Source organism: Nomascus leucogenys, chromosome 4 (assembly GCF_006542625.1).
Source record: "Nomascus leucogenys isolate Asia chromosome 4, Asia_NLE_v1, whole genome shotgun sequence".
NCBI lineage: Eukaryota > Metazoa > Chordata > Mammalia > Primates > Hylobatidae > Nomascus > Nomascus leucogenys.
Window position 1 is genome coordinate 112,472,963 of NC_044384.1, and position 27,946 is coordinate 112,500,908.

The 27,946-nt window shown below is 40.3% G+C and overlaps 1 protein-coding gene and 1 non-coding gene across 2 annotated transcripts in view; one reads left to right on the forward strand and one right to left on the reverse strand.

Annotated features, from left to right (window-relative positions):
- SCN11A (sodium voltage-gated channel alpha subunit 11) overlaps positions 1-27,946 on the forward strand; it is a 193,410-nt gene that overhangs the window by 7,862 nt on the left and 157,602 nt on the right. The window contains exon 2 of the mRNA XM_030810198.1: positions 11,565-11,688. The gene's annotated coding sequence lies outside the window, so the exon portion shown is untranslated. The remainder of the gene's footprint in view (positions 1-11,564; positions 11,689-27,946) is intronic.
- On the reverse strand, positions 17,996-18,099 carry LOC115834890. Its single transcript, XR_004029889.1, has one exon. It is a non-coding gene; the product is annotated as a U6 spliceosomal RNA (small nuclear RNA).

The window sequence follows — 27,946 nt, forward strand, 5'->3', positions numbered from 1 at the left end:
TATATTTAAAATTGTTATACCCTCTTACTGAATTGATCCATTTATTATTATATAATGACATTCTTTTTCTCTTTTTACAGTTTTTGACTTAAAATAAAAAACTCTTGCTTGTTTTTGGTTTCTGTTTGCATTTACATTTGGCATTTAAAAAATTATTTTTATCTTTAACTTTCGTGGGTACATAGTAGGTGTATTCATTTATGGGATATATGAGATCTTTTGGTACAGGCATGCAACACATGGTAATCACATCATGGAAAATTGGGTATCCATCTCCTCAAGCATTTATCCTTTTTTTTGCATTTATCCTTTTTATTACAAGCAATCTAATTATACTCTTTTAATTATTTTTAAATGTATAATTAAAGTATTATTGACTATAGTCCCCCTGTTGTGCTATCAGATACTGTCTTATTCTTGCTTTCTAATTTTTTTGTACTCATCAGCCATCTCCACCTCCCCCCCACCCCACCCCCAACTACCCTTCCCGGTTTCTGGTAACCGTTCTTCTATTCTCTATATCCATGAGTTCAGTTGCTTTGATTTTTAGATCCCACAAAGTGGGAACATGTGATGTTTGCTTTCTGTGCCTGGCTTATTTCATTTAATATCATGACCTCCAGTTCCACCTATGTTGTTGCAAATGACAGGATTCTGGTATTTTTTTTTTGGCTATATATTTTTTTTTGGACACTTAGGTTGCTTCCAAATCTTGGCTATTGTGAACAGCGCTGCAACAAACATGGGAGTGCAAATGTCCCTTTGATATACTGATTTCATTTCTTTTGGATATATACCCAGCAATGGGATTGCTGGATCGTATGGTAGCCCTATTTTTAGTTTTTTGAGACTGCTAAATGATTCTTCATAATGGTTGTACAAATGTGCCTTCTTACCAATAGTATATGAGGGTTCTCCCTTCACTACATCCTCGCCAGCATTTGTTATTGTCTGACTTTTGGATAAAAGCCATTTTAACTGGGGTGAGATAGTATCTCACTGTAGTTTTGATTTGCATTTCTCTGATAATTAATGATGTTGAGCACTTTTTCACATGCCTGTTTGCCATTTGTATGTCTTGTTTTGAGAAATGTCTAGTCAGATCTTTTGCTCATTTCTTTTTTCTTTTTCTTTTTTTTTTTTTTTTTTGAGATGGAGTTTTGCTCTTGTTGCCCAGGCTAGAGTGCAATAGCATGATCTCATCTCATCACAAACTCTGTCTTCCGGGTTCAAGTGATTCTCCTGCCTCAGCCTCCTGAGTAGTTGGGATTACAGGTATGTGCCACCAAGCCCGGCTAATTTTGTATTTTTAGTAGAGACAGGGTTTCTCCATGTTGGCCAGGCTGGTGTTGAACTCCCGACCTCAGGTGATCCTCCTGCCTCAGCCTCCCAAAGTGCTGGGATTACAGGCATGAGCCACTGCACCCGGACGTTTTGCTCATTTCTTGATCAGATTATTAGATTTTTTTTCCCTATAGAGGTGTTTAAGCTCCTTATATGTTCTGGTTATTAACTTCTTGTTAGGTGGATAGTCTGCTAATATTTTCTCCCATTCTGTGTATTGTCTCTTCACTTTGATGGTTGTTTCCTTTGCTGTGCAGAATCTTGATGTGATCCCATTTGTTCATTTTTGCTTTGGTTGCTTGTGCTTGTGAGGTATTACTCAAGAAATTTTTGCCCAGATTAATGTCCTGGAGTGTTTTCCCAATGTTTTCTTGTAGAAATTTCATTGGGATTTCTTTTTTATATTTTTTCACTTTCAGTCTATGTGTGTCTTTACAAGTGAAGTGAGTTTCTTATAGGCAGAATAGGCTCTTGGTTTGTTTGGGTTTTTTTGGAGATGGAGTTTTGCTCTGTCTCTCAGGCTGGAGTGCAGTGGCACAATCTTGGCTCACTGCAACCTCTACCTGCTGGGTTCAAGTGATTTTCCTGCCTTGGCCTCTTAAGTACCTGAGACTACAGGTGCCTACCACCACACCCAGATAATTTTTATATTTTTGGTGGTGACAGGGTTTCACCATGTTGGCCAGGCTTGTCTCAAACTCCTGACTTTAAGTGATCCTCCTGCCTCAGCCTCCCAAAGTGCTGAGATTACAGGCATGAGCCACTGTGCTGGCCTGGGTCTCGTTTTTTTAATCCATTCAACCAGTCTATATTATTTAATTGGGAAATTTAATCCATTTACATTCAAGCTTATTATTGAAATATGATATTTTTTTCTGTCATATTGTTAATTGTTTTCTAGTTGTTTTGAAATTCTTTGTTCTTTTCTTTCTCTAATCATTTATCTTTGCAGTGATAAGGTTTGATTTATTTTTCTTTCTCATTTGTGTATCTTTTCAACCAGTTAGTTTTGTACTTTTGTGTTTTCATGATGGTAGTTATCATCCTTTTGCTTCCAGATGTAGGACTCCCTTAAGTATTTCTTGTAAGGATGGTCTAGTGGTGATGAATTTCCTCAGTTTTAGTTTGGGGAAAATTTTATTTCTTCCTCATTTCTGAAGGATAGTTTTATTGGGTTCGATATTATTGCTTGGCAGTTTTTTTCTTACAGCACTTTGAATATATCATCCCATTCTCTCCTGGCCTGTAAGGTTTCTGCTGAGAAAAATGCTGTTAGTCTAATGGGGATTTTCATATATGTGACTTGACATTTTTTTCTTGCTGTTTTAAAAATTCTCTCTTTGTCTTTGACTTTTGACAGTTTGATTATAATGTGCTTCAGAGAGGACTTTTTTGGGTTGACTATATTTGAAGATTTTTTAGCTTCCTGGATGTCAATGTCCATATGTCTCCAAAGTCTCAGAAAGGTTTCAGTGATTATTTCATCAAATAGGTTTTCTATTCCTTTTTCATCTCATTTCCTTCTTAAACATTCAGAATGTGAATATTTGTTTGCTTAATTGTGTCCTGTAAGTACTGTAGGCTTTCTTTATTCTTTTTGAATTCTTTTTTCTTTTTTTAGTCTGACTGGGTTATTTCAAAAGACCTGTCTCCAAGTTCAGAAATTATTTTCCTTTTTTTTTTTTTTTGAGACGGAGTCTCGCTCTTTTGCCCAGGCCGGAGTGCAGTGGTGCTGTCTCAGCTCACTGCAAGCTCCGCCTCCCGGGTTCACACCATTCTCCTGCCTCAGCCTCCCGAGTAGCTGGGACTACAGGCACCTGCCACCATGCTCGGCTAATTTTTTTTTGTATTTTTAGTAGAGACGGGGTTTCACCATGTTAGTCAGGATGGTCTCGATCTCCTGACCTCATGATCTGCCCGCCTCGGCCTCCCAAAGTGCTGGGATTACAGGCGTGAGCCACTGCACCCGGCCCTCAGAAATTATTTTCTTCTTCTTGATCTAGTCTGTTGTTGAAGCTCTCTATTGTATTTTTTATTTCATTAGCGGAATCTTTTAGCTTCAAGATTTCTGTTTGGTTCTTTCAAAAAAATGATATATGTTTCTTTGTTGAATTTCTCATTCAGAGCATTAATGTTTTCCTGATTTCATTTAATTGTCTGTATTTATCTTGTATCTTGCTGAGGTTCCTTAGGCTCATTAGTTTCAATTCCTTTTTAGGCATCTGGTAGCTTTCATTTTGGGGAATGTGTTACTGGAGAATTATTGTGTTCCTTTGGCAGTGTCGTGTTTCCTTGTTTTCTTGTGTTTCTTATGTTCCTATGTTGATATCTGTGCATCTGGTGAAATAGTCACCTCTTCCAGTTTCATGGAGTAGCTTTCATTGGGAAAGACTTTTTTTCCTGTAGTTGTGACCTGTAGTGTTGATTGCATAAGGTGCTTTGGCTTTGGTTCTGAGTGGGTGCAGTAGTATAGTCTCCACACTCGATCTTAGACAAAAGGCTGAGAAGCAATAACAGTTATGTAGTCTCTGTGTGATTTTTAACAGCATCAGCAGTATTTGAGTGCCACAGTGGCATAGACTGTCGACATTTATGGAGGCAATAGTGTAGTTTTGCTGGTAGTAAGTGTCCATTGGTGGCCAGTTCTTGGATTATGGGAGGGTGCTTGCCTGGAACAACAGCTTTACTGATTATAGGATGCCATTGCCAGCTGTGGTGGGCACCAGCCCTGAGGAACACAGCATGTGATGTCTCTACCTCTGGAGGGGGTGGGGTTAGCAGAGGTGGTGTGTGCTAGGTAGACCAGTCCTCAGTCCTTGGGGGACATGTACACATGCTATATCTCCACCACTGGATGAGGCAGGGTTGCTGGTAGCAGTGGGTGCTAAGTGGGCAGGTCCTTGGTCCCTGGGGACTGTTTGAGGTACACGGTAGCTCTGCCACTGGAGGGGGCAGGGTCTCCAGTGGTGACAGCCTCTAGGTGGGCTGATCTTTGGTCTCTAGGGGTGCCCATGCATAAGGCAGCCTCATCACTGGAGGGGATAGGGTTGCTGGCAGCGGTGGGTACCAGGTGGCTGGCCATGCACATTGGATCCCTTACTCCTGAGGTGACCTCCTTACTGTGCTGGACTACCTGCTTCCTGGAGCACAGAGGGCTTTAGTGCTAGAGTCATGGCTCTACTGCTAGGTCTGGCTGGGATATTGGCACTCAGTCTTCTGTATGGGCATGGTGGAATGACCACAGGGCCCCAGGATACAGGAGATATAGGGGCCATTGGATCCTGGGGCAGGATGTACTTCAGCAGTGGCTTCTTTCCCAAAATGGTCCCATGCCGTGACAGCTTAGGTCCCAGGGAGTGTGCGGGAGAGGGTTCATTGTGTGTTTGTGGATGTATTTTAAAATCATCACACTGCCATAGGCAAAATACATAGATTTAGAAACAAAGGGATATTGTACCTAATGACCCACTTAAAACAATTTTTTAGACTTCCATTCTCTGAAATTCTGGGCTTTGGTGGTTTAGAGGTTTGTTTCTAAAGAAAGGAGTTCCTCCAGCAAGGGCTAAACAATGATTTCTTTGATTTGGAGCTGAGACTGCCATCTGACCATTTTCCATGTCATCTATCATTGGATAAGCAAGAGAAGAAGAGGGTGAATGAGAGGAAGAAGGTTATGGTATTGACTGATGTTATTAAACTTATCATCAAGCAAAAAAAATAGTTTTGCTGGTATATCTTTAAACAGATAGATCTACCAAATGCTTGGATCCCTTAGAAATGAAGGTACTGCCTGAAAGTAAAAGGAGCAGGGAATCGCTGGTAGAGAAAGGAAGTCATAAATGGAGGGAAGGCCTTATGATCAGGGGAAGAAATGAGAGCTGTCATCTTGTTTATGTATTTTTTGTTTCATGTATTCTTTTATGTGTTTTCACTTTTCTTTCTTTAGCCTTTATACTTCACTATTGTATGTAGGGTGTGATACTGTTGTAAACTTCATTATTTAGTCCATAAGTGTCAGAATGTGGATAGGAAATCAGTACAGAACTTGAAGAAGAATGGCCACCAACTAGACTTGGTGATGGATGGTTCTAGACTTGGAATTGGGTTGATGGATGTGGTAACTGATGACACATTGGATTGACTTCCTTGGAGAGTGACAATGTGAGTGCATCTTTGATTGTATAAAGGAAACTTGCAATATTTTAAGTGGCAACACTTTTTTGAAATATAAACATTGGAAGCAATGGTTATATTGGTGTTGGGCAACCAAAGGGATGACTTTGTGTTTGACATTTTTGTGGTTTTATTTTCTGCTATCATCTGAGTCCTCTTTCTATGGTGTGTGGAATTCCTCACTGTATGTGTCTTGGTTGTGGTGAGCAATACTCCCAGTATAGAAAATAAGGATAGTTACTCACTTTTATAGTTAAAGTATGTTCATGTAACCTCAGCTTGGCTAATCAGATAACATCTTGACTGCAACCTCATGAAACTCTGAGCTACAATCAACCACCTAAACTGCTCCTGAATTCCTGAACTACAGAAACTGTGTGAAACAATAAATGTTTATCATTGTTTTAAGTGGCTAAGTTGTGGGATAATTTGCATTGCAACAATAGATAACTAATACACCTTCTCTTCCTCATGGGGAGTGGAAATGTCACAGTGTCTTCACAACTTTCACAAAGATATTCTTACCAACACCCTCTTCAATCTACCATTTAATTGTTTGCCTTGTCTTACAAAATTGCTAGGAGGCTTGTCCTGGCAGAATTCCTTTAACAATCTTTTTAGCATTTTCTGTATGAAAAGACTGGTTTCTTTATTCAAAATGTAAGAAGCCTTGACACCTATTATATTGTTTTCAGCTTTTAAGACTTCTGCCAAAACTCCTAGATAACATGAAAAGTTTAACATCCTTTTTTATTTTTGACTCCCATTCTCATTTCTATCCCCAATTATAAGTACAGTCATCCCTCAATATCTATGGGGGATTTGTTCCAGGACCTCCTCTGATACCAAAATCCAAGTATACTCTAGTCTCTGATATAAAATGGGATAGTGTTTGCATATAACCTAAGCACATCCTCCTGTACACTTTGTTTTTATTTTTAATTTTATGTGTACATAGATGTATATATATTTATGAGGTGCATGAGATACTTTGATAGAGGCATACAATGTGCAATAATCACATCAGGGTATATGCGGTATCTATTACCTGAAACATTCATATTTCTTTGTGTTACAAACATTCCAATTGTACTCCCTTAGTTATTCTAAAATGTACAACAAATTATAAATGACTGTATACACCTTCTTGTGCTATCAAATACTAGGTTTTATTCATTCTATCTAACTATATTTTTGTACCCATTAATGATACCCACTTCCCCCACCCCCACCACTACCTTTCACAGCTTTTAGTAACCATCATTTTACTCTATCTCCATGAGTTCAATTGTTTTAATTTTTAGTTCCCACAAATTAGTAATAACATGCAAAATTTGTTTTTCTATGCTTGGCTTATTTCACTTAACATAACGTCCTCCAGTTCCATCCACATTGTTGCAAATGACACGATCTCATTCCTTTTTGTAGCTGAATAGTGCTCTATCGTATACATGTGCCACATTTTCTTTATCCACTTGTGTGTTGATGAACACTTAGGTTGATTCCAAATCTTGGCTATTATGAGTAGAGCTGCAATAAACATGAGAGTGCAGATATCTCTTCAATATACTGATTTCCTTTCTTTTGGCTATATACCTAGCAGTGGGATTGCTGGATCGTATAGTAGTTCTATTTTCAGTTTCTTGAGGGAACTTCTATACTGTTCTCCAGAGCGGCTGTACTAATTTACATTCCCACTAACAGTATATGAGGGTTCCCTTTTCTCCACTAGCATTTGTTATTGCCTGTCTTTTGGATAAAAGCCATTTTAACTGGGGTGAGATAATATAGTTTTGATTTGCATTTCTTTGATGATCAGTGATGTTGGGCACCTTTTCATTCGTATGTCTTCTTTTGAGAAATATCTATTCAGATCTTTAGCCCATTTTTAATTGGATTATTAGATTTTTTCTTACAGAGTTGTTTGTGTTCCTTATATATTCTGGTTATTAACCACTTGTCAGATGGATAGTTTGCAAATATTTTTTCCCATTCTACGTATTGTCTCTTCACTTTGTTGATTATTTCCTTTGCTGTGCAGAAGCTTTTTAACTTGACATTATCCCACTTATCCATTTTCTTTGATTGTCTGTGCTTTTGGGGTATTACTCAAGAAATCTGCTTGGCCAGGTGTGGTGGCTCTTGCCTGTAATCTCAGCACTTTGGAAGGCCTAGGCGGGCAGATCATTTGAGGCCAGGAGTTTGAGATCAGCCTGGCCAACATGACAAAATCCCATCTCTACTAAAAATACATAAATTAGCCATATGTGGCATGGCATGAGAATCTCTTGAACCTGGGAGGTGGAGGTTGCAGTGAGCCGATATTGTGCCATTGCACTCTAGCCTGGGCTACGGAGCAAGACTGTCTCTAAAAAAAAATAAAAAGAAATCTGCTGAGTGCAGAAAGCTGACGCAGGAGGATTGCTTAAGTCCAGGAGTTCTGGGCTATAGCGCACTATGCCAATCAGGTGTCTGCACTACATTTGGCATCAATGTGGTGACCTACCAGGAGCAGGGGACCAGATCACCTGGTTGCCTAAGGAGGATTGGACTAGCCCAGGTCAGAAATGTAGCAAGTCAAAACTTCCATGTTGCCGGGCGCAGTGGCTCATGCCTGTAATCCCAGCACTTTGGGAGGCCGGGGCAGGCAGATCACAAGGTCAGGAGATGGAGACCATTGTGGCTGACATGGTGAAACCTCGTCTCTACTAAAAATACAAAAAATTAGCCGGGCGTGGTGGCGGGCGCCTGTAGTCCCAGCTACTCGGGAGACTGAGGCAGGAGAATGGTGTGAACCTGGGAGGCAGAGCTTACGGTGAGCTGAGATTGCGCCACTGCACTCCAGCCTGGGCAACAGAGCGAGACTCCATCTCAAAACAAAAACAAAAACAAAAAAAAAACCTTCCATGTTGATCAGTACCAGGATCACACCTGTGAAGAGCCACTGCACTTCAGCCAGAGCAACATGGGGAGATCCCATCTCTAAAAAAAGAAAAAAGAAAAAATTTTGCCCAGACTAATGTCCTGGAGAGTTTCCTCAAGGTTTTCCTTTAGTTGTTTCATAGTTTGAGGTCTTAGATTTAAGTCTTTAAACCATTTTGATTTGATTTTTATATACAGCAAGAGATAGGGGCCTAGTTTCATTCTTTTGCATATGGATATCCAGTTTTCCCAGCACCATTTACTGAAGAGACTGTCCTTTCCCCAGTGTATGTACTTGGCACCTTTATCAAAAGTGAGTTCATTGTAGATGTATGGATTTATTTCTGGGTTCTCTATTCTGTTCCCTTGGTCTGTGTGTCTGTTTTTATGTCAGTACCATACTGTTTTTGTTACTATGGCTCTGTAATATAATTTGAAGTCAGGTAATGTGATTCCTTCAGTTTTGTTCTTTCTGCTTAGGATGGCTTTGGCTATTCTGGGCCTTTCATGGTTCCATATAAATTTTAGGATTTTTTTTATTTCTGTGAAGAATATTATTGTTATTTTGGTAGGGATTGCATTGAGTCTGTAGATTGCTTTTGGTGGTATGAACATTTTAACAATATTAATTATTCCGATCCGTGAACATGGTATATCTTTCCATTTTTTGTGTGTCTGCTTCAATTTCCTTTATCAACATTTTGTAGTTTTCATTGTAGAGATCTTTTACTTTTTTAAGTTTATTCCTTGGTTTTGATTTGATTTGTTGTTATTGTAAATGGGATTACCTTCCGGATTTCTTTTTCAGATTGTTCACTATTGACATACAGGAATGCTACTGATTTTTTATGTTGATTTTATATCCTGCAACTCTACTGAATTTATCAGTTCTAATAGTTTTTTGATAGCGTCTTTAAGTTTTTCCCAATATAAGATCATATCTGCAAACAAGGATAATTTGACTTCTTCCTTTCCAATTTGTATGCCTTTTATTTATTTCTCTTACTGGGTTGCTCTAGCTAGGACACTGACTACTATTAAAATGTTCAATAACAGTGATGAAAGCGGACATCTTTAATGTGTCCCAGATCTTCGAGAATAGACTTTCAGTTCTTCTGCATTTAGTCTGATACTGACATAGGTCTGTTGTATATGGCTTTTACTATGTTGAGATATGTTCCTTCTATGTCCAGTTCTTTGAGGATTTTTTTTTATCATGAAGGGATGTTGGATTTTATCAAATGCTTTCTCAGCATCAATTGAAATGATCATATGATTTTTGTCCTTTATTCTGTTAATATGTTGTATCACCTTAATTAATTTGTATATGTTGAACCATCCTTGCATCTCTGGGCTGAATTCCACTTGGTCATAATGAACGATCTTTTTAATGTGTTGATGAATTCTATTTGCTGGTATTTTGTTGCCTCCTGTATAGTTTTTGTTTGTTTGTTTGTTTTTTTGTTTGTTTGTTTTGTTTTTGAAATGGAGTCTTGCTCTTTCATCCAGGCTGGAATGCAGTGGTGCGATCTCGGCTCACTGCAACCTCCGCCTCCTGGGTTCAAGCAATTCTCCTGCTTCAGCTTCCTGAGTAGCTGGGATTACAGATGCACACCACCATGCCTGCTAATTTTTGTATTTTTAGTAGAAATGGTGTTTCACTATGTTGGCCAGGCTGGTCTTGAACTCCTGACCTTGTGATCTGCCCACCTTGGCCTCCCAAAGTGCTGGGATTACAGGTGTGAGCCACCATGCCCATCCTATACTTTTAATTATCTCTAGATTACTTATACCCAATACAATGTAAATGCTATGTAAATAGTAGTTCTACTATATTGTTTAGGCAATAACAAGAAAAAACTCTTGAGTTTTTTTGAAATATTTTTTATTTGCAGTTGCTTCAATCCACAAATGTGGAACCCATGGATATTGAGGGCCAACTGTACTGTGATGTGTTCATATAATCTCTCAGATTCCCTGTGAATGCCTAATGATAGCCATGTGCCATGACCTAAGGAATATTCTCAAGTCAATCTTAACACACCTGAAGTTATTCACATGATATGGGTCAATTCCTAGGTCAGCCTTTGCCCTTTGAGAATTCACATTATTTCTCCAAGCCCCCAAGGTCTTAACTAATCTGTGAAATAGTAATAACAATGCTTTTCTCACAAGGTACTTCTGAGGTATATTGTAGTTCTGTTCTCTTTGAGTCTCCAATCTTTGTTTTAAGCATTTTTGTGCAATAAAATATAGATTGTACATGAAAAAAGTTTAACATCTGGAAAGAAACCTCACATGTATAATAAACAAAAATGTAGTAAATATAAAAAGTAAATAAGAGTTTTAGAAGGCTTCTGCTTCCAAACAAACCAGACTTGCTATTATTAAATCATTCTCTGAAGTTTGATCTTTCTTCTGCCAATTATCTGAGCAAGTTAATTAAGTTTTCTCTCTCTCTCTCTCTTTTTTTTTTTCCAAGTGCAACCTCCTTCTGTTACCCAGGCTGGAGTGCAGTGGCGTGATCTCAGCTCACTGCAACCTCCACGTCCCAGGTTCAAGCAATTCTCCTGCCTCAGCCTCCCCAGTAGCTGGGATTACAGGCGTCCACCACCATGGCTTGGCTAATTTTTATATTTTTAGTAGAGTCAGGGTTTCGCCATGTTGGCCAGGCTGGTCTCGAACTCCTGACCTCAAGTGATCTGCCCACCTCGGCCTCCCGAAGTGTTGGGATTGCAGGCATGAGCCACTGTGCCTGGCCAGTTTCTCTCATCTTCAATTTCTTTATCTGTAAAATGGTAATAAAAATGGTACCCATTTCATATGGGTCTTCTGAATTCAAATGAGATGATCTTAGCATAGCACTTAGTATGCAGGAAATATTCAGTATATTTTAGGTATTATTTTTAATGATCAGCTTGCCCAGGAAACATTGGCAAAGTGTTATAATTTCCTAGAGTCAACTGTCTCATAAGTTTTATGTAATATAGGCTCTATCACTTTTTAAAAATTTTCAAATCAGTTTGAAATTTTCTGTTTTTCTTGCCTCCTCTCTTGCTTTTACAAGCTGGAAAAGGTCTTGTGAAATGATAAAGCTTGTTTTTTCTTTTTGTTGTTGTCTTCAGATTGTCCCGGTGCTTCACATGTTTCTGGCTCCATGTTCAATCTATTTGCTGAACACAGTGAAAGTATCCAGTATGTCTTTCCACTGTACCCTAGAGTTGGCATCTTGTTTACCAGAGGGGAGAGGTGAATGTTTTCATATTTTTTGTTTGTTCAAGAGGAATTAATATATTTTGAAAATATATTTAAAAACGCAACATAATTAGAGCCTTTATTTATAACTACCACTGTCTGTTAGCGATTAATATATTAATTTGGATACTTTAAAGACAGATTTTTAAAAGAATAGAATAAGACTCATTTAAATAATGCAGAAATGCTAAATAAACTATTTTTTTGAGCAACTGAGTTTATTTTATCGCCCTGGTCCTGACACAGACATCAGTCTATTTTAAACACGTCAGTTCTACAAGTATATTTAGAAGTACAGGGGGAAATGAGCACGTAAGAGTCAGTCAGTATTCAGAGATTAATCCACTCCTTTTGTATAACCATTTTTGTTTTGTTAGTTATTTTTTTGTTTTTATGTCAGTAAAATATACTTTTTCTAAGTTTTTCCTTCACTATAAAATATATCTATCAGTTGGTTAAAGCAGGATGCAAATGTGGTGGGAATTGTGACTTAGCAGAGTTTGACAAACTTTTTCTGTAAACAAAATAAACTTTTTAATGCAAGCCTATCACTGATATTAATCAGATTCATGGAGAAACTAAGAAGCTGCATAATTTCTTCATAGCCCTTTAATAATCTTCTTTGAAGAAATAAGGGTGTTATGATATATAATAGACTAGAAGATCATAATTAAATAATTATGCAGAAGTAAAGCAAGATTATATCAATATACATAGAGACTCAGAATGCTTAAAATGTTTAAGTTCAAAGTTGTGTACTATTTTTGTCCTGGCAGAAAGACCTCCATTTTATCTTTCTTTTTCTTTTTCCTTCCTTTGTTTTTTTGCTTTTGTTTTTGTTTTTTGTTTTTTGTTTTCGACAGAATCTCGCTGTCACCCAGGCTGGAGTGCACTGGTGCAATCTTGGCTCATTGCAACCTCCGCCTCCCAGGTTCAAGCTATTCTCCTGCCTTAGCCTCCCAAGTAGCTGGGATTATAATCACACGCCACCACACCCAGCTAATTTTTGTATTTTTAGTAGAGATGGGGTTTCACCATGTTGGCCAGGCTGGTCTCCAACTTCTGACCTCAAATGATCCTCCTGCTTTGGCTCGCCAAAGTGTTGGGATTATAGGCGAGTGAGAAGCCACCCTGCCTGGCCAAGACCTCAGTTTTAAATACAGTCTTTACAATATCCTTTTGAAGTTGTAAGAAATCATGGTGCTGAATGGTTCATTGTTCAACAGTTCACTTATTTCTGAACACACTGAGAAGAAAACATCCTTCAGTTCTTTTATCTCCTTCTGTCTATATATTTTACATCCCAATATTAGAGACACATAAACCAGTCCATTTTCCATTTCAAAAATGCTTTGACCTCCATCTAACTTTCCCACTGGAGGGCAGTAGAGAACCATCCAGGCCATCCTTGATATGCACTAACTGGCGAATATGACAAGTCAGACTTCAAAATACTTAACACTTATTCCCTACTGATGAAAAGTCATAACCAAAGTATCTTTTCAGGAAACCTATTTTCTCCCATAAAAGTGCTATAATTGATCATGAAAATACATTAAAAGAAATAAAGCAAAATGTGTTTGTAAAGTACTAAGTGGGCAAAATAAAAACAATATAAAAACCATGTCACAAATGTGCTTTGTGTGTGTGTGTGTGTGTGTGGTAGGATTTTTGTCAGGAGCTGAACTGGCTGAGGCTTCTTACAATACTAGTCTAAAAACGTGCGCTGGATGTAAATTTTAATCCACAAACTGATGTGTCAAATTGGATGTCGCATTATTAAAAATAAAAATAATTTCGAGCTCTTGGCCAGCTAAAATGATAGAAAATGTAACTTCAGTTATTGTTAAGATTCTTCTGACACTCTAATTTACCATAAAGTCACTCATGTATCCCAGGGGTTACATGCCTGGAAGCACCAACAATCCTCAGGCCATAGTGGTTAGGGCTGAGATGCCTTAGAATATCAGAAACATGGTCCCTTGGAAGTGGCGAGCCACTGGTCTTTTCTGCCGTTGGGACTGGGATTTTTTGTTAGGGCCGGGAATCCCAGTGCCTAGGGCTGCACTTCCCGAAGAGCTCCAGCCATCATGACCAGGTTCTGTCACCAACCGAGATGTTTTCAGCAGTGGTCACAGGTCTGCCCTCTTTGCAGAGCCTCTCCTGCTTTCCCTCACTCCTCCTCTTGCCTCCAAAGAGAATTGGCTTGCCCCCACCATGCCCCTCCCCACCTAGATTTATAGTTTAACCTCTTCAATGAGCTTGAGCTTTCACTAAGAGCAAGACCAGAGATGATATTTAAGCAGTTTCTGCTTTATGCCCAGGAATATAAACCACTTCTGAGACCAGCAAGCACTGTGGGCTGGCAATCCTCAGCAGATGGTGTAAATGGAAGAAAAATTACACCAAAAACAAAATATACTCTAATGTCTGAACAAATCATCTTGCCACAGAAGCTGGGACTGAAGACAATTCTTTTCCTAGTAATCTCCCTATAGCAACCACAGGCATTCTTTATGTCTCTAAGCACCTTCAAACTGCATTCAAAATTATGGTTGTGAATCTGGAAATCTTTCTTTGCTAACTTGTTGTACATGAATGCCTGCAGAAGCCTTTGAATGGTAAATACTGTGGGAGGGGCAGTTGCCATGGTGACTGTCCAATGGACCCTTTTTCTTACACTTCAATTAGATCTTCATTGCTGAACTGCTATGAATGAGAAGGTAACAACTCAGTAACTTCTGGAAGACAGGAGATGTGAGAGATGCTGTTCCAAATGTAGCTACATTCTAAATGCCCTGAGTTGTACTACGTTTGCCTTGAACCATCTCTTCATGGGTGCCCCTGCCCACTATGCCCTTTCCCACTATGGGAAAATCTGTTTGGAACACACATGAGAGTGGGCCAATTTCCCTAATAATACAAGAAGTGTTTAAAAGTTAATATGAAAAATACCAAAAGCACAATAGGAAAAAATGAGCAAAGGATATGTACAGGCATCTCATAGTAAAAGAAAATAAGTGGCTTTAAATTGCATAAAAATATGTTTAACTTCATTTATAATCAAGAAAATACATATTTATATAGATATAATTTTTTACCTATTACATTGGAAAACGTTTAAAAGTTTAATAAGGTACTGTGTTCAGAGGATGTGGGAAAACCATCTTTTTTTACACTTAGATTGGGAGGGTAAATTGGTATAACCTCTTTAGAGAGTGACTTAGCTCTTTTTCTAGAAATTTACCTACCGATATATTAACAGTTGACTTAAAAACACAGGTACAGGGATATTTATTGAAGCATTGTTGGAGTAAATGACCATGACAGATTAAATGAATTATTGATACATCCATAAAGATGCATCCAGACAGTTACTGATACTGCCACGCATAGGCAGTTACTAATGGGTTGAATATGACTTGTCCCCTATAAAGCTCATGTTGCAATTTGATTCCCAATGTAATGATGTTGAAAAGTTGTGGGACCTTTATGAAGTGTTTGGGTCATGAGGGCTTTGCCTTCATGAAGGGATTAATGCTGCTCTCATGGGACTGGGTTAGTTCTCCTTGGGGTCAGTGAGTTCTTGCTCTAATGGGACTGGATTAGTTACCATGAGAGTAGATTGTTATAAAGCAAGGCCACCCCTCATGTTTTGTCTTTTTCACACACTCTTGCTCTCTTGCCATGTGATGCCATTTGCCAAGTTATGATGCAGTACAAAGCTCTTGCCAGAAGCTGTCATCATGCCCTTGGACTTCTCAGTCTCCAGAACTGTGAGCCAAATAAACTTCCTTTCTTTATAAATTACCCAGTCCCAGGCATTCTGTTATAACAACAGAAAACAGGACAAGACAGCAGTTAAAGAATGGTATGGCATGAGTGTTTATTGTCTCAGTTTGACCTGAGGTAGAAATATAATTAATATAAAATCTCAAATAGGTTTAAGACGGATCCTATGTGCCAATTTACAAATGAAATATCCCTGAGAACTGGTTACAAGCATCTAGCAGGTTTAAGGATATTAACAGTGTCAAAGCATGGGAAGAGGCGTTAAAAGATTTCTTTGGAAAAAATCTGTGCTGTGAACCCTACCCCTTCTCCCCCAAGGGGATGTATCCTGTGATCCCAAATATAATGAGGTAGATCTTCAGTGAGAGCATCTGAGAGCTTGGTAAGTGACCAGTTGGGTGGTCTGGGGTGTAACCCTTCAAAATCTAGAGGGCTAGAGATGGACCAACTAGTTGCTTTGGTGGTAGAGCCACAAGAGTGCTAGTTGACAGACTGTACTCGCACAGTTTTTTATTTGGGAGGGGGTAAGGGTTTGATGAGGGTTTTCTGCAGACTAGATGGATGTGTGGGAGATGGGAGAAAAATCCAGGCTAAACTGAATTAAGTCCCACTCAAGAGGACCACCTGGGAGATGAGAAAGAAGTCTTCGACTATGAAAAATGTGTGGGTGCATCACCATGACCCAGGGCTGAGAGGGATGCAGCTAGGCCAAGGAGCAGAATATGTCACCTCTTCAGGAGACTTGAAGCTGGGTCACAGAGCTGGGGCTCCCAGAAGTGCCCAAGAAAGCTCTAGAAGGTAAAATGCCAGCTTCAATCATCTGCTAGTCCCAGAGAAGCCACCAGCTAAGGAAGAACTGTCCTACCTCCTTACTTCTCAAATCCTTGCTTCAACCTTGGTAGTATCTGAAATAGCAGCTGTGAATGGGGGGTAGACAGCCTCCCCAGTTGGGCTTGTGAGATGTTTTAAGGGATAGGGGCAGTGATAGTTTTAAGGGGCTAAACTTTCAGAAGCCAAGTGTTTATTCCTAAAGTTCATTTGCCTGAGAAATTTGCCCACAGCTGAGTGCCAATGCTGGTCCTTCTTTTCTTACCTACACTTTCGAGCTCAGCTTCCAATTTACAAAAGAAAGCCATGTGTTCTGAATCTCACTATCATGCACTGACCCCTGGACAACAAGAAGGGATTTTTGAAAAACTGGTGTCAACCTTGAGTAAGTCAATGACCCCCAAAACCCAATAACAATCCTTTTGCAAATCTCGTGGTTTAATAAAACTGAAGGAGGATCTATCCTGCCAGATGAGGCCCTTTATAGTTGCCACTGGCTTTGTGAGCATGACTTAAGTAAGGAATAGTCTTTATTGAGTAAAGGAAAACCCCCCACGCCAAGGTAAACAAGACAGGGATGTTCAATGTCCCTCATTCTACCCATCTTTCCATGTGAGTTGTTTCTAGGGCCAGGGTTTCTGCTGGACATTTTTTTTTTCTAGTAGAGTGACCCATTCCTGGAAGTGGCCTCCATGGGAGGAAGTGGCATCAGGCAGTCTTGATTTGGAGGGCCAGCTGTTTTCAGAAGTTGTCTAGGAAAGTTAGCTCTCCTCTCCCTGGGGGCTTCAGGGACATCTGGAGCGACAGACTTTCTCTGACCTAACACTAATAAGGCTCTTCTAAGCCCTGAAGACCCAGACCGTGGGCTCTGTCCTTGGCTTGCTTATTCTGCTTTCAGAAAGAATCCTGCTGAGTTAGTGTCATTAGAATCCCCCACCCTTGGTATCTGACCACCCTTGATATCTGATGAAATTCCTCAACCCCTCTCCCTCAGTATCTTATTATCCAGGCTGCCTTCAGCTAGAAGCTGAGTCAGTTTAGAATCCCTCTTATTGCTGATGTTCCCTTTTAGTAATTTCCATTCACTGACCTCACCCTGCACCTTGGCCATAATTTCCCACTTGTCCTTGCATTCAGAAGGGAGCCCTTTCTAAACTGAGGTCTCTCTTTCCCTATTGCAATAGCTCCTGAATAAAATTTGTCTTCACTGCTTTAACTTCTGTCTGGCCCTGGTTTTCTCTGACAGGGGTCTGCAGGATGTTAAAGGCCCTTTACCCGGGAGAAAACCACTGGTATCATGGGAAGTTGGACTTAAAGGTTTTCATCATGATGGGAGAAGGGAGAGCTTCCATGACCCAGCGAGGTTGTAGTTCAGGTAATTCGTGGTGAGCAAAATGAGTTGTTTAGAAGACACTTTTAAATTATATCCCAGGTAGAGAACAGTGAACACATCTTAAGTATAGAGTTTAATGAATTTTCAGAAAGTGAACCTTCCCACATAAAAAAGAACACAGGATTATTTTAAAGATAAATATCTGCCTTGTATAATGACTTGTCAGCTGAGAAATCATCACAGACAATCTCTAATGACAGATCAGTATGTGATATTTAAGGTTGAAAGGATTTTCTTCTATGTATTTTTTAAAGTTTTATTTTATTTTTAATTGACACATAATGTAATAAAAATATGGAACACTTCATGAATTTGCGTGTTATTCTTGTGCAGAGGCCATGTTAATCTCTGTATCATTCTAATTTTAGTATATGTGCTGCTGAAGCAAGTACTCTTCTATGTATTTTTGTCAACAAGGTTTTTTAGTGCTTTAGGTATAAAAGAAAGAAATAATAGCAATAGAACTGTCAGGGGCGTTCGAACCAGAGAAACTTCATCTTGAATTAGGGAGGAGTAAAATAAGGCTGAGACCTACTAGGCTGCATTCCCAGGAGGTTAAGCATTCTTAGTCACAGGATGAGATAGGAGGTTGGCACAACATACAGGTCACAAAGACCTTGCTGATAAAACAGGCTGTGTTAAAGAAGCCAGCCAAAACCCACCAAAACTAAGGTGGCGATGAAAGTGACCTCTGGTTGTCGTCACTGCTTACACACTAATTATAATGTATTAGCATGCTAGAAGACACTCCCACCAGCGCCATGACAGTTTACAAATGCCGTGGCAATGCCAGGAAGTTACCCTATATGGTCTAAAAAGAGGAGGAACCCTTAGTTCCATGAATTTCCTATCCCTTTCCAGGAAAACTCATGAATAATCCACCACTTGTTTAGCATATAATCAAGAAGTAACAATAAGTATAACCAGCTGAGCATCCTGTGCCGCTCCTCTGTCTAGGGAGTAGCCATTCTTTTATTCCTTTCCTTTCTTAATAAACTTGCTTTCACTTCCCTCTATGGGCTTGCTCCAAATCCTTTCTTGTGCGAGATACAAGAACCCTCTTTGAGGGCAATTTGGCATGCTGAGTACTTTGAACTAAAGGAGACTGGAAGGTCTCAGAAGCAGCCTCAGAACCAAGGTCTCTCTGACCTCCTGCCCTCCTGTATCCCACCCCTCCTCTCTTGAAGTAAGTCAGGAACAAGAATTCCTCTTCCCCAAGGGTGAAGCTAGAACTCCCTTTATCCAAAGCAAGCTGTTACTCTAAACTTCCTTCAACCTTTCTGTCTAAGAGCTCGTGCAGAGGCCAGGTGGTTCCACTTGGTGCTTTGAGGGTTTGCTGAAAAACCAACTTGGAAAAGGCAGATTAACTGGAGAAAAGGCATACAAATTTATGTAATGTGTATATGCAGGAGCCTTCAGAAGGAAGACCCAAAGATACAGGGGAAATTGTCCATTTTCATGCTTAGGTTCAAAAAAGTATGGACAGCCATGTAGAAATGTGATTGGACAGAAAGGGTATGATCTAATGCTAATAGACTGGGGAAATCCAGCAAGGCCTGTCTGTCTAAACTCTTCTGGCCCTCTGTGAGCATGCATTCCTTCCTTCTGGGTATGGGGCGGGACCCTTTCTGAAACGGGAGTCTTATGACTTACAGCCAAACAAGGAAGATCAGATAGCTTTTTTTCTGGCCAGTTTTACACAGAAAGGTAGGGGAAAAGTTAAGAGTATTATGTTCAGGTTTTATGGCTGGCTTTGGGGGAAAGGGGCTCTGGTTTCTGTGACCTGACTTGGGGAAGAGGGATTCTAGTTTGTATGGCTAGTCTCAAGGGAGAAACTTTTTCTCTCACGGCTGCTTCTGAGGCCTTCCTTTTGGGTTATTGTTTTCTGAGCCCCAACACTGGCCATAAAGATGTTCTCTGATCTGCCCTTGCCTGATAGTAGGTCATAGGACCTTACCTCATTCCAAAGGGTCCTGCCCCATACCCAGGAGGAATAAATGCTACAACAGAGAGGCCAAGAAGATTCTGAACAGACAGGTCTTCCTGGGCTTCCCCAGTCTATCTACTACTATTAGGTCATACCCTTTTGTCTAATCACATTTCTACATGGCTATCCATTCATCAAACCTAAGCATAAAAACAATTTTCCCTGGGTCCCTGGGTCTTCATTTCTGAAGCATGTAAAACTTTGATTAAATGAATTTGTTATGCTCTTCTCTTGTTATCCTGTCTTTTGTTATAGGAGTATCTGCAGTGACACTTGTGATGGGGAGGAAAGGTATCACACCTTTCGGTCCCTACAGTTTATATACATAGTCACTACTCCTCCATGGAGACAGAAAAAACTGGTGATTGGGAAGGGGGACTGAAAGTTGGGGATCTTGGCCAGGCACGGTGGCTCATGCCTGTAATCCTAGCACTTTGGGAGGCCGAGGCGGGCGGATCACCTGAGGTCAGGAGTTTGAGACCAGCCTGGCCAACATGGTAAAACCCTGCCTCTACTAAAAATACAAAAATTAGCCAGGCATGGTGGCGGGTGCCTGTAGTCCCAGCTACTCGAGAGGCTGAGGCAGGAGAATCACTTGAACCTGGGAGGCAGAGGTTGCAGTGAGCCGAGATCATGCTACTGCACTCCAGCCTGGGCGACAGAGCAAGGCTCTGTCTCAAAAAAAAAAAAGTTCTGGATTTGGGAATCTGAGGTGAAAGGCAAGTCTATTTTTCATCATCTACCTTTATATTCTGCTTGATTTTTTGTTTGCTTTTGCCATAAGCATATATTATTTTTAAAGAAAAAAGGGTATCTTTTATAAACCTACTGTGACAAATAATAAAGCAATAAAAGATATAAAGGAAGCATTGCAGAAAATACAAGGAGAAATGAATAGAAATGTAAAAGTCATGGGAGGAGAACCCTCAAAAATCCCCTTTCAGGTTTTGACAATTGAGCAGACAAAAAATAAGTAAGGGTATGAATAGCAGTTCTCAATATAGGCTGTTTATGAAGAACAATTTAGAAGTTTCTTTTTAAATGCTTTTTTATTATGGAAACTTCAAACATATGCAAAAGTAATAGACTAACCAAATGAGCCCACATGGTCCACCACCCAGCATCAACCATTATCAATTCATGGCCAACTGTGTCCCCATCAAGTTTCCCCCTTTCCAGATTATATTGAGGCAAATCGCAGAAATCATATTGCTTGATCTATAAACATTTCCTCCAGTCTCTAAAATGTAAGTATCTCTAAAATGTAAGGACTCCTTTTAAAAGGCATAACCACAATACCCTTATCACTTTTTGAAAATTAAAAATTTGTAAGCGTAATATCATTATCACACTTAAAAAATAACAGTAATTCCTTAACTTCATCAAAAATTTAGTGCTAAAGTTTCCAATTGTTGCACAAATGCCATTTCTAGAAAGCTGTGTTTATTTTATTTTATTTTTTTTTTTTGAGACAGGGTCTTGCTCTGTCGCCCAGGCTGGAGTGCAATGGCATGATCAGGGCTCACTGCAACCTCTGCATCCTGGGCTCAAAATCTTCTTGCCTCAGCCTCCCAAGTAGCTGGGACTACAGGCATGCACCACCGTGCCTGGCTTATTGTTATATTTTTCTTGTAGGGACAGGGTTTTGCCATGTTGCCCAGGCTGGTCTCGAACTCCTGGACTCAAGCAATCCACCAGTCTCAGTTTCCCAAAGTGCTGGGATTACAGGTGTGAGCCACTGCCCCTGGCAAGAAAAACTGTGTTTAACTCAGGATCTGAGTAAGTTCTACACATTTTGATTAGTTGATGTGTCTCGCAAGTCTCTTACTGTAATCTATACTTTACCTAGGAAGTGTCAACTGACGAAAGACAAGGTTCATAAATGTGGGAAGGAAAGCTTTATGTCTCATAAAGGGTTGCAGCCTGCAGGATGGCCATTCTGACAGGCTGGGAAGCGCAGCCTCCAGTAAGAAGCCAGAAACAGACCCTTCAAAGGAGGGGCAAAGGGAGCAGAAATTTATGTGGAGCACAGTGGCCAAATACACATATTTATTAAGCTATCGGAAGAGTCATGAGTATTTACAAAAGGAGAAACATGCACATGCACAATTGAGCTTCACTCCTCTCCATGAGTCCCAGAGACAAAACATAGCAATGTTAGCATGATCTGAGGGTGGAGTTTTTGGCCCTCTGATATCAAAAGGTGAAGCAGAGGACACACAAACCCTTACTGTGCCTTCTCCTTAGACAGGCCAGAACTACTCCAGTGGTGATTTCTTAATCAGGCAAAAAAGGAGGGGCAGCCTTAGACACTTGGTTGATTGATATCAGTGGTGGAGTCTCTTGAAAGGGCTGGTTTCTGCTAAGCCCTGAGGGAAGAAAGCCTAATCATGGTTAGTCAGGGAGGGGGTATAACAAGGTGTGTCTGAACCCGCGATCCCAACATGGCCAATAACTCAGTTTTCAAGATTATGCTGGGGGCTCCTTGGCCAAGCAGTCAGTTGAGGGGCTTAGAATTTTATTTTTAGTTTACAGAAGCTTCTAGAAAATGTTGTTCAGGCTCCATCCAGACAACATTGAATTTTACCTGAGTCGTATTGCGGAAAAAAGAAACAGTTAAGAATCCTTCCCATGCCCTTGAAGGCTAAAGGCAAAAGAAAGAGCATCTGGCTAGACCAGACCTCCCCCACTGCCACAACTTTATCACTGTTATATAATTTTTGCAAATGCAGTTTCAAAACAATGATTTTTTTAATTTATTTTTTGATTTTTATTTATTTATTTATTTATTTTTGAGATGGAGTCTCGCTCTGTCGCCCAGGCTGGAGTGCAGTGGCGCCATCTTGGCTCACTGCAAGCTCTGCCTCCTGGGTTCACGCCGTTCTCCTGCCTCAGCCTCCCAGGTAGCTGGGACTACAGGTGCCCACCACCACACCTGGCTAATTTTTTGTATTTTTAATAGAGACAGGATTTCACCATGTTAGCCAGGCTGGTCTTGATCTCCTGACCTCATGATCCGCCTGCCTCAGCCTCCAAAAGTGCTGGGATTACAGGCTTGAGCCACCGCGCCTGGCCCAAAACAATGATTTTTTTTTTTTTTTTTTGAGACAGAGTCTCGCTCTTTCACCCAGGCTGGAGTGCAGTGGCGCAATCTCAGCTCACTGCAGGCTCCGCCCCCCCGGGGTTGACGCCATTCTCCTGCCTCAGCCTCCCGCGTAGCTGGGACTACAGGCGCCCGCCACCTCGCCCAGCTAATTTTTTGTATTTTTGGTAGAGACGTCTCAATCTCCTGACCTCGTGATCCGCCCGCCTCGGCCTCCCAAAGTGCTGGGATTACAGGCGTGAGCCACCACGCCCAGCCAAACAATGATTTTTTAAAAGACACTCGACATCAAACAACAAAAGACAGTTTCCTTAACAGGAAACAAAGGAGGTGAACCCTATCTTGAGAGAGCTTCCAGGTCTTAGAACAGGAAGGGGAACCCATCAGAGTACAGTAGCTTCCTTGAATCGAGGAGAAGGAGCTGAGAGTCTGAAGGAGAATAAAAACATCTAGAGTTTTCAGGACAGACTACCAACAAGGAAAGAATTGCACCCAGAAAGAAACCCAGAGATCTGTAGAGAGTTCTTTTCTAGTATTTGGCAGAGTACTGATCAGTGCATGTCTGTAAAGAACCAACCTGAGGTCAGGAAAAGAAGTTTCTAAAAAGATTAGAAGTAACAGTGCCCAGGGTTCACAAAAAGCCAGGAATAGTGGCCCAATTTCACCAGCCAGGGCACTGGGTAGTCCCTGTGGAAGAGTCTTGCCTTAATAATAGGAAATAATTAGCCCCCAAATGAATGCTGTTGCAGTTTTACCTAACAAATCTTAAAAGTAAGACCGCAAAGAAACAAACTCTTTCCAAATAAATTAATGGTGTTCCAGAACAAAGTGTAAGAATATTTACAGGAATACAAAAATACCCACACCTAACAAGTAAATTTCACTATATCTGCCACCCAACAAAAATTGCCAGGCATGCAAATAAGTAGGAAAATACGACCCATAATAAGGAGAGAAATTGTTCAATCGAAACCACACAGAACTGACACAGATATTATAATTAGTAGGACATTGAACAGTTGTAACTATATGCATATGTTCACAAAGTTGAGTAGAGATATAAAACATGTAAAAAAAAAGACATAGAACTTTTACATGAAAACTGTAATAAAAGTGAACTGTAGGACAACTTCAAACAATACAGTTGGAGCTTCCAAAAGAGAGGAAAGAGAGAGAGAGACAGAAAAAATACTTGAAAAAATAATGGTTGAAATTTTCCCAGATTTGATGGAAACTATAAATCTATAGATCCAAGAACCTCCAGAAAATACTCAAGTACAGAAACATAAAGAAAACAACTCAAAGGCACATCATAAAACTGGTGATAAAGAGAAGCTCTTAAAAGCAGCCAGACAGAATAAAAGGCATTACAGAAAAGCAAGGATGAGGGTGACTTTAGATTTCTTGTTCGAAACAATGTAAGTGAGAAAATAGTTGTCTTAGTCAGTTTAGGCTGCTATAACAAATTACCATAGACTAGGTGGCATAAACAACAAACATTCATTTTTCAGGGTTCTTGAGACTGGAAAGTCCAAGAGCAAGATGCAGGCAGACTTGATGTCTGATGCGAGCTCACTTTCTGGTTTGCAGAAGGCCATCATTTTTATTGGGTTCTCACATGGCAGAGAGCAGAGAGAGAAGAAGCAAGCTCTCTTGTATATTTTTATAAGATCTCTAATTTCATTCCTGAGGGCTCCACTCTCATGATATAATTACCTCCCAAAAGCCCCACTTCCCAATATCAACAACACTGGGTGTTAGGATTTCAACATATGAATTTGAGGGGAATACAGTCAGTTCAAGCACTAGTGAAGCAACATTTTTAAACTTCTGAAATAAAAATACTATCAACCTATAATTTTATAACCAATAAAACTATCTTTTAAAAATGAAGGCTGGCTGGGCACAGTGGCTCACACCTGTAATCTCAGCACTTTGAAAGACTGAAATGGGCGGATCGCCTGAGGTCAGGAGTTTGAGACCAGCCTGGCCAACATGGTGAAACCCTGTCTCCACCAAAAATACAAAAATTAGCCTGACATGTTGGTGTGTGCCTGTAATCACAGCTACTCGGGAGGCTGAGGCAGAAGAATTGTTTGAACCCAGGAGGCGGAGGTTGCAGTGAGCCAAGATCACACAACTGCACTCCAGCCTGGACGACAGAGTAAGACTCCATCTCCAAAAATAAATAAAGTTAAATAAATAAATAAATAAAAAAGAAGGCAAAATAAATGTGTTCCAAACTTAACAAAGGCTGAAAACATTTATCACTACTACATGATGCACTATAAGAACTATTAAAGGATGTCTTTCAGGCCATAGAAAAATGATGCCAGGTGGAAACATGGATCTACACAAAGAAATAAACATCAGAAATTGAATTGTTTTCAGTGCCTTAGTTTGTATGCACATGCTTGAGCTGACAGGGTGTTTCAGGCAATACCTCATACTTGCAACTTTCTCTGGGGGATCACTCCTGAACAACTAAAGCCATCTTACCCCAGATACCTGAGAATTTTACTGCCTTCCCTACCCTGGCAGCCCATGGCCAATGACCATCTGCAATGGGGGTACTAAAGCCCCTTTCCTTGCCTCAAAGTGGGACAGATTCTGTGGCACAGTTTATACTCAAAATTCCCTATGGGATCAGATGAAGCTAGACTTCACCTTAACCCACATTCTTACATAGCTCCTTTTCCTTCCCTACCCTGCTTCTCTCATTCCCTTATCAGTTTCTCCTGAGAGCGCCTTAAAAATATATCACATCTAGTGGCTCACGCTTGTAATCTCAGCATTTTGGGAGGCTGAGTTGGGCAGATCACTTGAGGTCAGAAGTTCGAGACCAGCGGGGCCAAAATGGCGAAACCATGTCTCTACTAAAAATACAAAAATTAGCCGGGCATGGTGGTGAGTGTCTGTAATCCCAGCTACTTGGGAGACTGAGGCAGGAGAATCGCTTGAGCCCGGGAGGCGGAGTTTGCAGTGACCCGAGATCACGCTACTGCACTCCAGCCTGGGAGACAGGGCAAGACTCTGTCTCACAAAATATATATGTCACATCTTTCCTGTGATGACCAGAACAATCCAGTGCTTAGTAACCCTTTTCAGTGTAGTCACTGTCTCTATGAGAAATAAATAAACATCTATTTGTTTAAGCCACTGGAAAAAAATTTTGCATATATATGAACCTCTGTTTCAGGCTCTGCTTCTGGGAAACCTGAATTAGGAGAGGCACAGAGTATAAAAATGTTTGTATCCAATGTAAATACTGAGCAGATGGCATTAACATCAGTGGAGCTTCACAATAATCAAGCTTCAAGATGATCATCTTGTGGCCATAAGTCAGTCTCTTTTTTCAGTTGTTCTGTTGCTTACTCAGTGGGTTTGTGTATAGAAACCCAAAGTGGTTGTCTTAGTCCATTTGTGCTCCTATAACAGAATACCTGAGACTGGGTCATTTATAATGAGTGGAAGTTTATTGGCTCACTGTTCTGGAGGCTGAAAAGTCCAAGATCAAGAGGCTGGCATCTGTCAAGGGCTTTCTTACTATGCTATCACATGACAGAAGGTAGAAGGGCAAGAAGAGAGCTAGAAGAGGCTAAATTTGCCCTTTTATAACAGCACCAATCACACCCATGAGGGTGGAGGCCTAGTGCCCTGATCTTAAAGGCTCTCTCTTCTTAAAGGCTCCACCTCTTAATATTGTTACAATGGCAATTAAATTTTAACATGAGTTGTGGAGAGTAACAAATATTCAAACCATAGCAGTGGCCATGACATCAGAAATGTAGGCCATGTCTCAGCTCAACAGCATGGACTTTCCCACACCAAGACTGATTTGGCTGCTGCTGCTGTTGAGTGCACAATATGCCAACAACAAAGGCTGATGATGAGCCCCTCATACTATATCATTTCCTTGGGAGACCAGCCAGCCACCTGATGGTAGATCAATTACACAGAAGCCCTTCCATCATTAAGTGGGCAGCATTTTTATCTCATTGAATTTTTTTCTGAATATGAATAATTGCTTCTATTCAACTTGCTTTAACTAGCAGCACTATCCATGGATTTATGGGATTCCTCTTCACTCCCAAGGTATCCCGCACAACATCACTTCCAACCAAAGAACTCATTTTACCATAAATAAGTACAGCAAGGGATTCAACTGGTCTTACTATGTGTCCCACCATCCAGAAGCAGCTGGCCTGATAAAAATGGTACAATGATCTGCTAAAGACTCAGTTATGGCAGACATAATTGGGAGACAATACTTTACCAAGTTGGGATATCGTCTTATAGGATGTGTTTTGAGCCAATAATTTATATATGTTTCATTTTCTCTCCTGGCAAGAGCACACTGTTTGGAAAAGTGATGGAAATGGGAGGGGCTCCTTTTTACAATTAATAACCTGTTTGCAAGAGTTTGTTGACTTTGTCTGTAACTTTGACTTCTGGTCTAGAAGTCCTAATTCCCAAGAGCAGAATGCTTACATCAGGAGACACAATAGTTCCATTGAATTGGAGGCATTTCTACTCAATGGGGACTGAGAAGACCATGTCTGGAATCAGGAATTCCCTGGGGCACCTCTTAATACTTGCATGTTCCATAGAAAAGGTCAGTGTGGAAGAGGGGGGTAAGAGTGACCACAAAAATTCAGGACAAGTAAGGACTAAAACCCATAAAGAATGAAGGTGTGGGTCACCTCACTGTGTAAAGAATTCCAACAAGCCAAATTTCTGCTCAAAGGCAAGGGTATTATAGAATGGGTAATGGAAGAAGGATGTGATAAGTATCAACTATGGCTTCATGATCAGATACGAAGCTGAGGACTGAGGCTGCAGTGTTATGTGTATTTAAACCAGTAATTCCAAGCCTCTGCCCTTCACCTTTTCCCTGTGGTTTTACACAAAGACTTTCAATGGTGCTCAACTTTAATTCAATGGCAACCAGGTATGAGAAGATACAACCAGACCTGCTGGTGCTGCATATCCCTTGGAAATCTTAGATTTGATATTGACAACATGACAGATGAGGTTTTGTGTTTCCCCTTGTTGGGGAGAGAGCAAGAATATCCTTATTGGTAGGACAGATCTTCCGCCTAACATTTTATGTTAGGTAGAAGAATAAGGTTCTTTTATGAGAGTCAAG